Source organism: Nannospalax galili, unplaced genomic scaffold (assembly GCF_000622305.1).
Source record: "Nannospalax galili isolate Female #2095 unplaced genomic scaffold, S.galili_v1.0 scaffold974, whole genome shotgun sequence".
Lineage (NCBI taxonomy): Eukaryota > Metazoa > Chordata > Mammalia > Rodentia > Spalacidae > Nannospalax > Nannospalax galili.
Window position 1 is genome coordinate 2,054,954 of NW_008335438.1, and position 16,205 is coordinate 2,071,158.

Consider the following 16,205-nt stretch of genomic DNA (forward strand, 5'->3'; position numbering starts at 1 on the left):
ACTCCTTCCATGGGTAATGGAACAGGGGAATTACTGGGCATGGTAGCTCTAGGAGAGTATCCTGAGATATAGGCAAAGGAGCTCCTTCCTTATTGGAAGTGGGCACAGAGGCAGCATCCACCTCCGGGTCCGGGGGGTCTGGGAGGTCTGGGGTTGAGGTAATTGCCAGATGTACACTAGATTGCTCCCAGCAGTGTTTGTTGTTGGCTGAGATGACTTCCTCAGGAGAGGAGGATTTAAGGCTAGCAGTGATGGCTAGGAGGATTGGTGTGAATGATGTGGGGGGAGTGATCCCTGACCTGACCTCCCTTTTTTGGGCCAGGAAGAGGACTTGCATCCATGTGTCAGGGTCCCACATGTTTTCAGGGGAGACCCATGGAGCTAAATTAGTGGCTTCATCCCAAATGTGTTCTATATCTTTTGGTTTCACTTTCAACCCTCTGGTTTTAAGTTGCACCTTGAGTGCTGCGGTTTGTGGTTCCCTGCATTGTGGTGGTAAATTGCCCATTGTGGGAGGGTCTCACAAAGGGGAATTCGCCACAAAAGTAGAAGACGAGGGTGACTACCAAGAGGGCACAAAGGAAGCAAAGAAGCACTGTGAGCCTCTCGGATGTAAACCGCCCCGCCATGTAAAGGTGTATCAGATCCAAATGTCTTGAGCTCAGTGAGGGATGTCTGGAGGCCATGACACCAACAGCTGTATGCTCACATGGTGTCTCCAGGACAGCCTGAGTTTGGGGTGGATCAACCCTTATGTGAACTCACCCAGATGAGCTGAGGTGGGGAGGTGCCGAGGGGGAAGGTGCCAACGTGGGCTTTGGGACCACATGGCAGAGTATGCCTCCCTGATCTAACAAACTAGTCCTACAATAAAGACAACAGACAGGGTGGAGGGGGAGGGGTAAGGGGGGGGCTACTCACTCACTCTGGAGTAGCTGAAGAAACAGACAAATCCAGGGGCCTACTTACCAAACAAACCGAGGTTCTGGGTGTCGCCAACACCATGGGCAGGGGTCCCTGTTCAGGCGCCAGGTGTTGTGGGTTCTCCTCAGGCCAGCTGTGAAGACCCTAACCTGGATCGGGTACCCTGCTGATTGGGGGAGGGGGCAAGAGGTGCGGAGTCACGATACACAGACCCCGGGAGTCAGGTAGAAGCAAGGACTAGGTGAGGTGTTGCAGGCTTCTTTAATGCAGGAGAGGGCAGGCCTTATATTTCCCTTTTCTCCGCCCCCAAGTCCCTTTAGTCAGCGTATTGTTTTCTGATTGGTCCACGCCATGCAGTCCGTCAGCAATCACTGGGCTCACGAGCAGGGTACGGAGGCGTGGGCTCCTTTTGGTGGGCTGTTTGCCGACCAAGAAGTGGAGTGAATTCTCGCTGAATCCCAGGGCTCTGGGTCTGCACCATCTTTGGAGGCCTCCTGCTACACAAAGTAAATCCCAGGTAATGATGCTCACTGTCCTTCAAATGCAAGACTGAGTGAAATACAAAGTAGGTCAGAAATGCTCTGCACTCTTGACCAAGGCACCAACTGGAAACAAAAAGAAAGAAATAAAACAAAAGGGATGACACTGGACGGGGAAGGTCAGTGCCTTGGATGACACCAGACGGGGGAAGGTCGGTGCCTTGGATGACACCAGATGGGGGAAGGTCGGTGCCTTGGATGACACCGGACGGGGGGAAGACCAGTGCCTTGGAACTTATCCATGTTCTCTGCTAGGAGTGACAGGTTTTAAGAAGGAAAGCGAAAGATTTATGGACCAAAGTAGGAATCAGAATTATCTAGAAAATTTAGATCAACTGAACACCTTCACCTGAGTTCACCAGTATGAATGATGCATTGTATTAGCTGAACAGCTGTCTCATTCGTCTACCCTCTGAATATGCATGTTCTTTTCAGCCCCAACTTCCCCCTAATGCCTATATTCTATATCCAGAGTACTGCTTTATCCTTATTTTGATAGTAAAATGCTTTGGGTAAGTTCTGGAAGCAAACTCTTGGCTTGGAGAATACATTCATTTATTTAATATCCACTGTTAAACATTTAAGACTGTGTTGAGTATCAAGGACACACCAATGACCCAAGAGACAAGATAGCTTATCTTAGAGCTTCAGTAGAGTATGAGAAAAGATTCAAGATTAAGTGTTGTGGTAGGGGAAGTGCAGGGGATGGCTGGAGCAGATGGGATGAGCACTCAACTCGGACTCCATTTAAATGTCAGGATGATCATCACAGAAGAAGTATTATCTAAGATGAAAGACAAAGAACAAAGGCCAGGTAATGTGAGGAGGTAGGAAAAAGAGGAAGATGGGCCCAGCCTGAGGCAGTACTGGGGAACCGAGGCATTCACTTGGCTGGATGCTTGACTGAGTACCAGGTGGTCGGTGGAACTTCAGTGTCACTGAACAGAATTATGGTTGTGGAAATGACTCTACCTAACCTTTTAACTAAAATTAATCTTATGTTTTGAGATCATTTAACACTGTCTCAACTTGTTTATAATATAAAGCAGCTGACTAGGCCTTGGCCCTTCTTGTGACCTAAATATATAGCTTTAATCCCTCATGACCCTTTCTTGCCCATGGCCCAGAACAGTGCATGTGTGTGTGTGTGTGTGTGTGTGTGTGTGTTGAGAATACCAAGCACTGTAAGCAGCAAATATTCATTGAAAGCAATGAATTATCCCATTTGTGTTGCAAACAACAGTTGGGATTAGATTAATGACATCTGTTTGTAGTTGTGTGTGCTGTTCTAAGTCAGTAGGGGTCAGAAAGAGAAATTTCTTGATAAGAGAGATCCTGCTTTTCCTTCCCCATTTCATAATGGATGTATGGTTTCAACAAGGAGAGAGTAAGGCCTTTGTTCAAAAACATAGTTCCAGAAAAAATCTGAAGGAACAGCTTCTCAGAGCAGTTAGGTCCTTCTCTTGATTTTTAAAGAAATTTTTTAAAAATTTAATTAAAAAAATAAAAATTTGTTAGCTGGACATGGTGGCACACTCCTTTAATCCCAGCACTTGGGAGGCAGATCTCTGTGAGTTCAAGGCCAGCCTGGTCTACATAGTGAGTTCTAGGACAGCTGGGGCTACAGGGAGACCTTGTCTCAAAAAGACCAAAAAAAAAATTGTTATTAGTGTTTTGCCTACATGTATGTAAGTGCACCCATGTCATGCAATGCCTACAGAGGCCAGAAGAGGGTGTCAGATCCCCTAGAACTCTACAAGAGCAGCCAGTGCCCTTAACTACTGAGCCATATCTCCAGCCCCCCCCCCTTCTCTTGATTTTAATGGATGCTAAATGTCAGACTGCTTTGTTCAGGCATCACCATAATGTGGTATTGCACCGCCTCATATTGATAGCATTTAAATCATACCTGTACTATAGACATGGTGCATTAGTCAGACTTTTTATGCCTATGACTAATGCCCAAGAGAAACAATTTAAAAAGAGAAAAAAACTTATTTTGGTCCTGATTTCAAAGATTTCAGTCCATGGCTGTCTGGACCACTGCTTTGAGTTTGCGGCAAGGCAGCATATCACAGCAGCAGGAACATGCGGTTTACTTCATGGTAGTCAGGAAGCAGAGGAAATTACGTAGGAAGAAGCCTGGGACAAGATTTACCCCCAAGGACATGTTCCATTGACTCACCTCCTACAACTAGGCCCCACCTCCCATAGTTTCCCTCAACTCTCAATAATGCTATCAAGTTATGAATCCATCTGTGAGCCCACTGATGAAAGCAAGACCTTCATTATTCAATCACTTCTCCAAAGCCCCACCTCTGAATGCTGCTTGCATCAGGGACCAAGCCTTCCACACATAAACTTTTTAAAGAGATAGTTCATATCCAACTGTAACACATGGCCTGGCTTCCTAGGTCTATCCCAGAGTCATAGTTACTGTCAAGCAGCATATTGATTGGTGCTTTTAAAAGATGTACCTACATGGCCTGAATATGTAAGAGGGGATGTACAGTTAGTAGCTAGTTTGCTGAGTGGGGATCAATTCAAAGAAAGTATGCATCCCTCGAGGTTAAGGCAGGCTCTACAGCACCCTTCTCCTATTTACAACTACTTGAGATGGAAAAGTGGTTTGAGGGGCCAGTAAAATGGCTCAAGCCTGACAACTTGTGTTTGATCCAAGGGACCCACACAGTGGAAGAAGAGAACTGACTCCCACTCGTTGTCATCCAACTTTTAACACGTCTTGACATATATGCACTCACACATACATATGCACACAAAATATATAATAAAACAAAATAAAGTAAAAGTAGGTTGAGACCCAGAATTCAGAAAAATTTGCCTGACATAAGATGGAACTATAGGAATTTTAACTTACAATTCCTTGTAAATGCATAAGTCACTGACCAGAAGCACGAGTTCAATGCACGAACCATGGATTGAACAAGCTGTTAGTCATATTGTGCTGCATAACAAGTATCCTCAGGACTCAGTGGCTTGAAACCAGAGATGTTCATTATTTCCGTTTTCGTGATTCTGGAGTCTGGATACAGCTCATAGAGGTGCCTCTGTAATTACAGCTTCTGGTGAAATTGGAGTCAAACTATCATCCAGGGCTCCGATCCAAAGGCCTGACCACTCAGCTCCTCAGATTGCTCACATGGGTATTGACTACAGTTTCTCACAGATTGTTGGATGTCGTTGTTCCTTCTTGGCTACTGACTCAAAGCCGTTCATGTAGGAAGTTGTCTGTAGGGTACCTTCCAACCTAGTTTCTCAGAGCAGTCCACTGAAATCATCTGACCCTCTCCTAGTGCTGCTTCTCCCCTGCTCCATCTCTAGTCTTGGGCCAGACCCGCTCATCCAGCATCCTCCCAGCTCCCACAGCATACCCTTCCGTTTACGTGGGAACATTAATTCCATGGAGATCCCCCTCTTCAGAAGGGATGAGCAGGCCCAGAAGGACCCGACAACTGTTTGTGTTTTCTTTTTACAAAGCCAAATTTACTTTTCAATTTTTTGGCTAAGAGAGCTTTCCTCCCAGGCTTACTTTTGAATTTAAGATATTTAGGGCCTAATTATTTATCTTTGCTTCCTTCCTGTCACAAATCCTGCTTTGCCATGGCTGTGGCCAGAGAGGTGGGCTGGCGCTGGGAGCGAGATGAGGCTGTACAATTTGGAAAGACTTCCAACATATTTAGAACCACTGACAGAGAACAACTGTTTCTACCCAGGACATTCAAACCTATGCCAGGGAAGTGGACTAGAAATTCTAAACTGTGGAGGGAAGAGTGAGGTAAAGCCATCTGAGGCTGCAATTAACATCAAATGACAGTTGGAAGAAGCCCATGGAAAAGTTTTGGCATCTGGTGGATTTCAAGCTCTAGGATTAAAATCTCTAAATTAGGGGATCAATTTTTTGGTTTTCCATCAAGTACCTCTAGGGGTAAAAATTTTCAGGGGAAGGTAGTTCATAACACTGAACACAATATTAACTTAGAGACTGCTTGCCCAAACTTATTTTATTTCCATTTGTGTGTTATTGACTTGAAAACTTCCCCAAGCCCCTGATCCATATCATGTTGGCACATGTCCCTGTAGAAACTAAAATGCTAAGCCAGCATTATGCTCTCTCTCTTTTTTTTTTTCTTGACTTGGGAGAGGCCCAAAGAAATCTAGGTTGCTACAGAAACAGTGATAAAAGTCTCAGCCCTACTCCTCAACAGATCACGCCCCCAAGGGGGACGTTTAAGTTAAGGACTGGACAGATTTCAGCTAAAACCCAAGAACAGTGGTTATACAAAAGTCTCTCTCTCTCTCTCTCTCTCCCTGTATGTGTGTATGTGTGTGTGCGTGTGTGTAATTTTGCAAGAAAATTGTGGGCAGAGTCTATTTATAATCACACTCCAATCTGGGTGATTGCTAACAGGGAAGCTCTAACATCTGTTTATATAATTTTTTTCAATATTTACAATTGTGACTCCTTTTTATTGTCACCAGCTGGTAGTTCTGATGAGCGAGCTCTGCCTGTGCCTTTTACATGGTGGAAACAGAGTCTTCCCTCAAGCCACAGAACTAGATTGTGGGGGAACAAGACTAGGACTCTGAACTCTGTGACCTCATCTGTACGCAGTTCAACTTCCCTTTTACTCTAAGCATCCTATATGGAAGAAAAAGCCCAACTGTTTGATCTCCCAGGGAAAGATCCCACTCAGTATAAGGTGTTCAAGTCCATGGGCCTCAGCAACACTGAAACATCCAAGCAAAGCCTCCCTCTTACCCTACTCCAGCCCAGAGCCCTCAGATCTACCTGCATGCAGCCATCATGACTACTTTCCAACAAAGTGTGGGCAAGGGGCACCCATTGACCCTCTGAAGTCCTCTGCTCAGGAACCTTACCTACAACCCATACTGTGCCATGAGGGACATTGGGCTTTAGTTACTGTCATGTTTTAGTTACTTTCATGTTTTAGTTATTTTCCTTATTGCTGTGACAGAAGACCTGACCAGAGCAACTTAAGGAAGTACATTTTAGCTTACAGCTCCAGGGGAGGATCAAGATGATAGAGAAGACATGGCAGAAGTGGATGATGGTCACATCTGTAATGAGGAAGAAGAAAGCCAGGAATGCTGCTATTCAGCTTGCTCTCTCCTTTTTACTAGTCCAGGACCCCAGGCCATGGAATGGAGCCTCCCACAGTTGAGGTATGTCTTCTCACTTCAAATAACCTAATCTACATAATCACCCAGAGGCATGCCCAGAGGTTAACTTAATCTAGATAATCCCTCACAGGTGTGCCCAGAGGCTTGTCTCCTAGGTGATTCTAGATCCTGTCAAGTTGATAATATTAACCACCTCATTACTGCATGTTGAGTGTTTTAGTGGGAAATTACCTTCTCCTCCATCAACCACATTGTGAAGCTTTGGCAAGGACATAAAGTCTAGAGACCACTTTCTCTATAAAAGCTAAGGGACTGGTTCCTTCCTGTGGCTGCCCAAAATCTCACCCATGCCGGGCCAGGTAGAGGGAGATAGGCCTCTCTCCTGGTGTTTTGGTATGTTTGTTGTTTGTAAGTTGGTTTAGAGACAAATTCTCATACCGTAGCTCAGCCTGGCTTGAAATTCACTGTGTAGCCCAGACTGTCTCCTGGCATTTTGAATGGAAGCTGCCCCAGCAAGTGTTGTCTACTGCATCCAGCCTCTTGTTCTTCCGTCTTAGGTCCCTGGAGGCAGGAGAGCAGAGAGCTTTGCCTGTCTCATTCTGCTTCGTAGGCTACCTTAAAGGAGGGCCAACACTGCATTTCTCAGAGGTCTTTTAGTTCCAGAGATTCTCTGCCTGGTTTAAGGAAGACAGAAGTAGGTGGTGGAATTTGGTGGATATGGATGGCCTTCTAGATGGTGAGGTGGCCTGAACAAAGTTATGGAAGTAGAAAAGCCATGAGCGTAGCTTAGAAGTGTGGAAAAGGGTGAGTGGTAAAGTTGATGCATAAAGGTTTTGAATAGAAAGTTAAGAGTTTGGAAAGCAGGGATGAGGGGATGGGTACCTCTGAGGCCAACAGTCAGTCTGGCAGGGACAATCAGGACCTGTTCCATTTGTCTTGATCCCTCTAATGGCTTTCAACCTGAAATGTCCCCTACAAATTCATGTTTGAACACCTAGTTGTCAGCTACTGGAGCTATTTGTGGAGTTTGGGTGGGTCAGAGGGAACAGGCCTTTGGGGATCCCAGCTCTGCTTCCAGTCCTCTGTGCTGCTTTGTGGTCTGCCAAGATGTGAGAAGTAGAGCCTCAAGATCCCACCACTACAGACGGAGCTATTCCATTAGGAGCTTTCCACCACAACAGACTGAAATTCCCTGAACCTGTGAGGCAAAGTAAATCCTTCCTCTTGTCAAATATTTTGTCTCAGGGATGAGAAAAGTAGCAATTCTCTAAGACTCTCCACAGCGTACTTTCCTCCTGGGCCAAATTCAGAGACCAATTTTGAAGCTCCAAAATGGACTAGACCTTCCCAGTTCCATAGTGAGGCGCTCTTGCCATTACTGCTGAATTCGGTCACCCTATGAGCGTCCCCATTAATATCGTCTCTTTTCCTTTTCCACTCGTAAAGGCAAATGACCTACTCTTGCCAAGCTACCTTCCAGATACATCTCATAATCATCACTCCTCCCTCTCTAAGCCATGAGCTAACTCAGTCACCTTATCACTCTTGGAACAGTGCTCTAGGCATTTGACTAACCCTCTGGCCCCAACTGAATTGTTTATCCCATAATGGATTTAAGATCCCTCTACCACAGTAAGCCAGAGATCCTTGTAGCCTAAATCTTGAGTCCACGATGCTGGCAATTTTCTTCATGTCTGACAATTTCTGGGATGCAGCCAGTCTCTTGAATGTAGTGTGGATGACCCTTGTGACTTTATGACCTCAGACCATTCCTATTTCCAAGTTCCTTCTACCACACACTGTCTGCCTGAACCCCATGGTCCCTGCCTTTGGCATTTCATACCTCCATGTTTTAACACATGCTATTCTTTCCTTCCAGAGTGCCCCCTTCAGTCTTTGGAAAACACTTTCTCATCTTTCCAGACTCTGCGTAAGTGTCACAGTGGGTACAATGCCTGACATGCAGTAATTACTCATGGTGAGCTGGAGCTCAGCAAACCTTTATTGTCTGTCATTATTATTTCTTTCTTTGACTCTCCAGAGTTCTTTATATGTATATACTTCTACAGTATATACTTCTATTTATTATATTGTCTTATGAGCTTTGATTCCTCCGTTATTACACAGCACGTTTCCTAATCCATGGTTATAGTAGGAGTGTGTGTGTGTGTGTGTGTGTGTGTGTGTGTGTTCATGTACATATACCTGTGCTCTGTGCTACCCTGTCTCTGCCTCTATCTTCCTTCCTATAAGAATTTTCTTCTAGGAGTTCTCTGAATATTCTAAGACTTTCTCCTACTGCCCAGTATAGCCAAGCAGTGGTTATGGGGCCTGAGTTTGACTAACTGGGCCCTTATTTCTCCTTCTTAACTGGCTGGCAGGGATGAAAGGCGTGGATGGCACTCCTTACAGCAGCAGTCCTCAGGGAGACTAGCAACAGGTGCCTGTCACAGAGACCTCATGCTGGTTCCTGTTTGTCCCTAGTAGGGTTCTTCAGATTTCCTTTCCAATCCTGCATGTATCACATCCTTCCAGTATATTTGCTTTTCTGTTGTTTCAGTTCATCAGTGTTATTTTCTGTTATGAGTTACCCTTTACTGGTGTGTTGGGGCGGGGGTGGGGGGGGGACGCTGGGAATTCTCCATGATTCTGTAATGCTGTGTTTTCTGATAGTGCAATGAAAGGAAATTCTTTTTCTTTCTTTCTTTCTTTCTTTCTTTCTTTCTTTTTTTTTTTTTTAGATTCCTTCATGTACAAGTACCAGACATCCATTCAAATTGGATCTGAGAAATGGGAGACGTAGTTGTAAAGATACAGCCTTGAGCAGAATCTAGAAAAAAAATTGGGCTATTATGTTTGAAGAAGAAACGGAACCAAGATGTGTGTCTCTATATGTTCTGTTGTGTCCCACACCACAGTCTCAGCTTTCACAGAAGCCTGTGGATTGTGCCATTGGTGCCCTCACGAATACCTTCAGCATTCCACACTTCTGGGCACATCTGTTCAGGTCTAAACTGTCAGGACTTGGGACTCTTTTTGTGAGCCTTATACAGGGCAAACAGAAACTCTAGGTAATCAATTCCCCTTATGAGTGATTTTTAAGCCACAGTTAGAGGGTAAATACCTCCCTCACCTCTTGCATGTTCTACTCTGGTTCTCAGAGTTCTCTAGCAAAGTTACCCACTGTAGAAATGTACTTGATTGACTTGTGCCCTTTCCTAAATCACTTTCCCATTCCCTAACCAATGTGCTTTAGACTATCTCCCAGATAAACTCAATGGTCTGTTGGGGGAATCCACTCAGGAAGCCCATCATGACCCCAGCCAAGCGTTTACATGTCTATGCATCTCTAGTTCCCTGTAGTTCACTGACAACTTCATTCTATCTCACATTCTTCAAATTCCCAAGACAGAGTCGGGCTAAACTTATCTTTTCAAATCACACTATATTCAGAGGTGACTGGCATGCCCAGAGATGACCAACCACCTTAGTTCGGATAACCACCCCAGCCCAAAGGGCACTGGCCAAGAGGTGAGAGCTATGTGACTGGCACAGTCAGTCCACAGTTTTGTGAGTAGGGAGGCACCCTGGGACTCAACTAGTACCATTAACATTCAAGACAACTGTCATGCCTGTAGATCCATGGGCTATCCAGAAGGAAAGGCTGTTTATTAAATATCGAATTATTATCCTCAAACAATAGCTTCTTAGGTTATATGCCATAGGATCAGAGACATTTGGATTAAATTTCTACTGAAATACACACTAGGGTTTGCAAATTAATAGGACATTTGCTTGGTAAGATATTTTTCTCTCATCTATTTTTGCCAAGTCAGATTATTTGGAAAATAACAGTAATTTTTTACATGCCTGCTCCCTTTATTCCTTTGCTTCAATATTTCCATCACATAGACTTAATTAATAAAAGAAACATTTATCAAATATGACAAGTCAGTCATATGGAGGCATGCATGTCACATGGAGTTAGGGATGGACATGGTAATTGCTAAGATGGATCCACTTCTGGAGACATGCATGATGAACACTCCTTGCACACATACATGTCAGTGACACTGCAGAGCATTTAATATGATACCTAGCCTCAAAGGAGACCATCTTCCCTGAGGGAGATACCACCAGTATTCTCCATTCACATAGTAGAAAGTGGGATTTAGGGTTGAGAAGTTTATTTCCTGGGTGTAGACTAGTAGTCAGACTACTGCTAGTGTAGACTGCTAGTGTAGTAGTGTAGACTACTGCTAGTCAGTAGCAGAGCCAGCATGTGAATTCCCCTCTCTTCAGAAACCATTAGGTGCTTTTAGCCTCTCTATGAGTAGGAGTTTATAAAACCTCCATATTAGAAGGGGATTCAAATGCTCCCACCCTCATCTTACGGAGCTAGAAACTAAGACAGAGAAAAAAGAATTGAGCTAGATCATTAAACTTGGGAATCTGGTTTAGACAGACAAATCATCAAATGAACAGTCATCTGGTGACCTCTAGGTGTGAAATAGTTGAAAGATGCATAAGAGGAACCCATAGTTACAGTGAAGACTTCTAGTATTTGAGTTCTACTTCTTCACTCCTTGGATGCAGATGTTTACATGTCAGGCACAATCATGAGGACAGTTTATTACCATCAAGTTAGGCCCAGGTGGAGGAGCTTTAGGTTCAAACCTCCCTTAAGCCAAGCAAATGACTTTATATTAGGGGTAATCTGAGGTGTACCAAATGGCCCACCAACCCCTAAATAGTTCTACCAATCCTAACCTCACACTCTCATGTTTCCAGCAATGCCCCTCCTTTGTGGTACTTCACGGTACTGCGTGGCATCTTGGGTAGTCCAAGATTTAGTGAAAAGCTGTAATGGGGAAGAAGAACAGTTTAAACTCTTAAGGTGAGTCAACTTGATTGGTTTGTCAGCCTCAGTAATCCAGTCCTGAGGGAGAAAGGGAGAATATTTATCTAAAGCCAGGAAGACAGGATGAGAGAATGACAGAGCTTGTCAAACCTAGAGCCACACAGAGATGTGTCATAGATCAGATTCTTCTAGTTGAAGGAAAGATAAACCTACCCAGCTTAGGTTAAAAAATAAAAGGACTTTTGTCATCACATGGCATGGGGAGGGGATCTTATCCAATCTAAAGAAAGGGATGCAACTGAGCTCCTGAATCAGAAATCAACAGGCATGAGAGGGACCATGCCCTTCCCCTGCCCAGGCTGGCCTGACCTTTGTGCTACTTTGTTTCTGGGCTTCTGCAGAACTATTCTCTACTACCAGACAAGTTTAAAGGAAGACAGCTTCCCTGTAGCATCCAGGATCGTTACTGTTTGAAAGACTAATGATAATCACCACCTAATTTCAAATTCCAAGGAGAGGAAATATGGTTAACGCAGCTCCGGTTTTCTATATGCCCTTGATCCAGTTCACTACGGTCTGGTGTCTGGATCTGTGCTCTGACCACAGCTGAATGGATCTGTTCCTGTGGCTGGAAGGGAGTATTGTGGCTTAGGAAAGACCTCATCTAACGCCGCTCTTAATGCCTTGGGCATGTTGCAGAGACTTGTAGTTGTTCCCTAGTGTCTCTTGTCCTCTTCTCGGATGGCAGTAGAATCCCTTTGCTTTTGGCTGTTCAGTGGCTCCCAAAATGATTATATCCCCCAGCTTCCCTTGCAGTAAGCTAAGGCCAATAAGGCCTCACCTCTGGCCATGGACATAAACACAAGTGGTATATGTTTCCCCCAGGGAGGGATAGTTTGAGAAAGGGCCATACCACCCTCCTCTTTTTTTCTGAAAGTAAAAAATGTTTAGAGATGAAACTGCCATCTTGAACCATGCAGGGGAAGCCATACATGAGGGATGGTAGAACAAACACAGAGAAGAGTCTGAGATCCTGCTGGTTGGGGGCCACTGTTTCAGCTTTGATCTGCTCATGCTGACGTCCAGATGACAGGGAAATAAAGTCTGCTTTGTTTATAGTCTTGTTATTTTGAGCTTTCTATCATTCTCTGCCAAAAGAGACCTTTATATGAGAGGGCATATGGAAAAGCAAACCAAGGGATAATCTTTTTGTTCCCATTTTATGGTTAAAGTGTGTGTGTGTGTGTGTGTGTGTGTGTGTGTATGCATGTACATATATAACATACACACACAGACAAACACACACACACACATACACACACACACACACACACACACACACACACACACACAAACACACACTAGTCTTCATAGAGCAAGGATGGAGGGAACATTTCCTTGATTTGCAATGGCCCCTAACTAAGTCTCTCTTACCTCTGCCTGTCTTGAGTCTTCAGCATCTTCCCCTTTATGGGCAGTGGATGTTTACTGAGGGATTATTTGGAGAGATAACCAGGAATGTTGGATAGATCCCCCCTCCTGCTAAGGACAGGAGAGCTTCTGGGGAGCAAGGAAGTCCTTTGTTCTCTGTTCTCAAGGAGATAAATTATTATTTCTCTGCTCCGAAAAAGCTTCTCAAATGATAAGTGAAACATCACAAATAATTAGGCCAAATAGCAATGCAAGTCCCACTAGAAACGATGCATCTGTTATTTCACTTTATCCTCACTGTCAGAGCTTCTGCCCGCTTTAAGTCGTGTACGGTAGCTATGGGTAGTCCCTGCCCAAGAACTCTAACTGTGCTCTTTATTGAATATTTACCATTTCTTGTTTGATTCCTCTCTTGATCCATTGTTTGTGGTTTAAAAACTCCTGCTGCTATTCTGATCTCCTATAAGATCTCCACAGTTCCACAGATGCCTTATTGGTGAGTCTCTTTAATGTTTTAGGGAAGCATCTGAGAGGAGGATTGAAAGGCTAATTTTTGGTGGTTGTGTTAACTTGGTGTGTTTAGTGGTGTTAATGAAGAAGGAGCTTCCTGCAGAGTCACTCAGAGGTCTAGCAGTGAACCAAGCCCCTCAGAGACCCAGGACAGAGGTCTGGAAGGAGGATCACCTGGACCCATGTCTCTTCCCATACGCCCACAAGTGGGTGGGCTTAAATGGGGGTCATGGGGGTTCTGGGCACTACTGGCCCTCCACAGATATTTTTGTCAGTAGGTCAAATGACACAAGTATTTTAAGACAAATATTCTGCTTCCATTAGACAAGAGTTTGAATACATTCTGTGGAAGGCAATGACATCAAAGGCATCCAAGACTGAGCTTGTTTATGCTTCAGTTCTGAACTCTGAAATGCTACATTAAGGAAATAATTGTGATGTCATCAACCAATAAAGGAGTAATAGGTGTGTCCTCACTGTGGGTTCAGTGCTGAGCCAGATGGCGTGAGTCATATAGAAACAGGAGATGTATTTCCTGCCTCTGCAGGCTTTCTAATCCAGCCCTGGTGAGGGAGTACTATAACAAGGATATATGGACACATGAGGTATGTTTATAAATAATGAGACTGGCTCTGCATGCCAGGACACCAATTACTTAATGGAAAGGAACCAGCCCAAACCTCTATAGCATCCAGAATTACTCCTATTTGAAAGACTAATAACAATCATTACCCTAATTCCAAATCCCTAAGAGAAAAACATATAATTGATGCAATAAAAGCCTGGAAATGAGAGGCAAGGTCAAGAGTTCCTTGGGGGTGTTAGATCTGGTACAAGGTTGCCTGTGTAGATGATATGGACAGAATATAGTAAGTGAAAAAGATAATGAAATAGGGGGGCTGGAGAGATGGCTCAGTGGTTAAGAGCACTGACTGCTCTTGCAGAGGAGCAGGGTTCGATTCCCAGCACCCACATGGCAGCTACGAACCGTCCTTAACTCCAGTTCCAGGGGAATCCAAAGCCCTCTTCTGACCTCCACGGCATTACACAACACAGGTGCACTCACATACATGCAGGCAATACACCCATATACATAAAAATAACAGATAAAAAATATTTTTAAAAAGATGAAATAGAAAGTTCTAGCCCATCTTCTACTGCTCTAGTAGAATACCCCAGGTAATTTATAGATTAGTGTAGCTCATGGTATTAGAAGTCCAATGTCAAGGTGCCATCATCTGGTGAGGACCCTCCTTGCTACATCCAGGCATGGTGACGGGCATCACATGGTGAGACAGAGCAAGCGTGCACACTTTCAGCTCCCTTCCACCATGGGGGTCTCATCCTCCTGACCTCATCTAATGTTAGTTTATCTTCTCCAGAAGCTCTACCTCCAGATACTATAAGCATAATAATTGGTGGATTAAGTCTCCAATGCGTTAATTTTGTGGAGGACACATTCAGTCTATAACAACACAGTAGAAGAGCTCTGAAGGAAGGCAGAGGGATCAAATCCCAGCTCCCTGCACACCAGCTGCACCAATGACTTTGACCAAGTTCTTTTCTGAGCTGCATTTTCTTTATATGGAAAATGAAAGTATTATTAATAATAGAACCCACATCACAGGATTCTATGAGGACAAACAAGGTAATATACATGTAGTGCTTGACTTACAATCGTGCCATTGGATCTTAGCCTGGTTGTACAATAACCAGGAGTAGTAATGATAAGCGTAAGGTTAAAGGCTGTGGCAGATATACATTCGGTTAATCATGAATTTACTCAGCAGACACTCACTGAGTGTCTCCTTTGGTCCAGATCCTGACAACAAAGAAGTAGAAAAAGATGAGGACCCTGCTCTCACAAAAGGAGCGACACATTAGTAACAATAACACTAATGGGTTTGTGAGAAGAAATGGAATTGTGAAGAAAAGAACTAGTTTTGTAAAAGTTGAAAACAAAGGAACCTGAGCATAGCTAGGGGTCCAAGGAAGAGTTTCCAGGAGGAAAGGGGAGCAAGATAAAGTCTAAAAAATGGTTGGATATTTTCAAGAGAAAAGGGGAGGAGAGAGCAGGCTGCCAATCCGGGAGATAGAAGAGAAGATGCGAAGGCAAGACACCGTCAAGGGAAGGTGGACAGGAGAAGATGAGGATAGAGGATCCAAGGTCAGAGATCCACAGGATAGAGCTAGACCTAGTGTTGGAGGTGTCAGGAAAGAGAGTCCCAAACTTTGAGAGCCCTGGAATCCTTGGGGATGCTGAGCCGGAGTCTTTCACTAGGAGGCCTTCTGGAGGCGTCTCTTTGGGGGTCTCTGGGCTTCCTCCTTTCAGCACATTCTCTGAGCTACATCACAGTGAGTCAAGTGAAATCTGCTGCATCATCCAGTTTTCTCATAGAGATAGAGAACGTAATCTCTCCAAGGATCAGAAACATGTGCTCCATGTGCATGGAGTCTTAAAAACACAAGGTGCTTAGACAGGCTATTCGCTGGAGAGTAAGATAATGGCGTAGCTAAAGCACATCTTATTTTTTTTTTTTAAAGAGACTACCACCTTGAATATATAACTTCTATGGAACAGTACTATCTACTTCCATGTTAAATTATATGTGTGTGTGTGTGTGTGTGTGTGTGTGTGTATCATATATTACTGTGCTGGATAGCTTTAGTGTCAACTTGACACACCTGGGTTGAGGGAGCCTCAATCGGGAAATTGCCTCTATTGAACTGGCCTGTGGCCATGTCTGAAGGGCATCTTCTTGATGAGTGATGTGGGA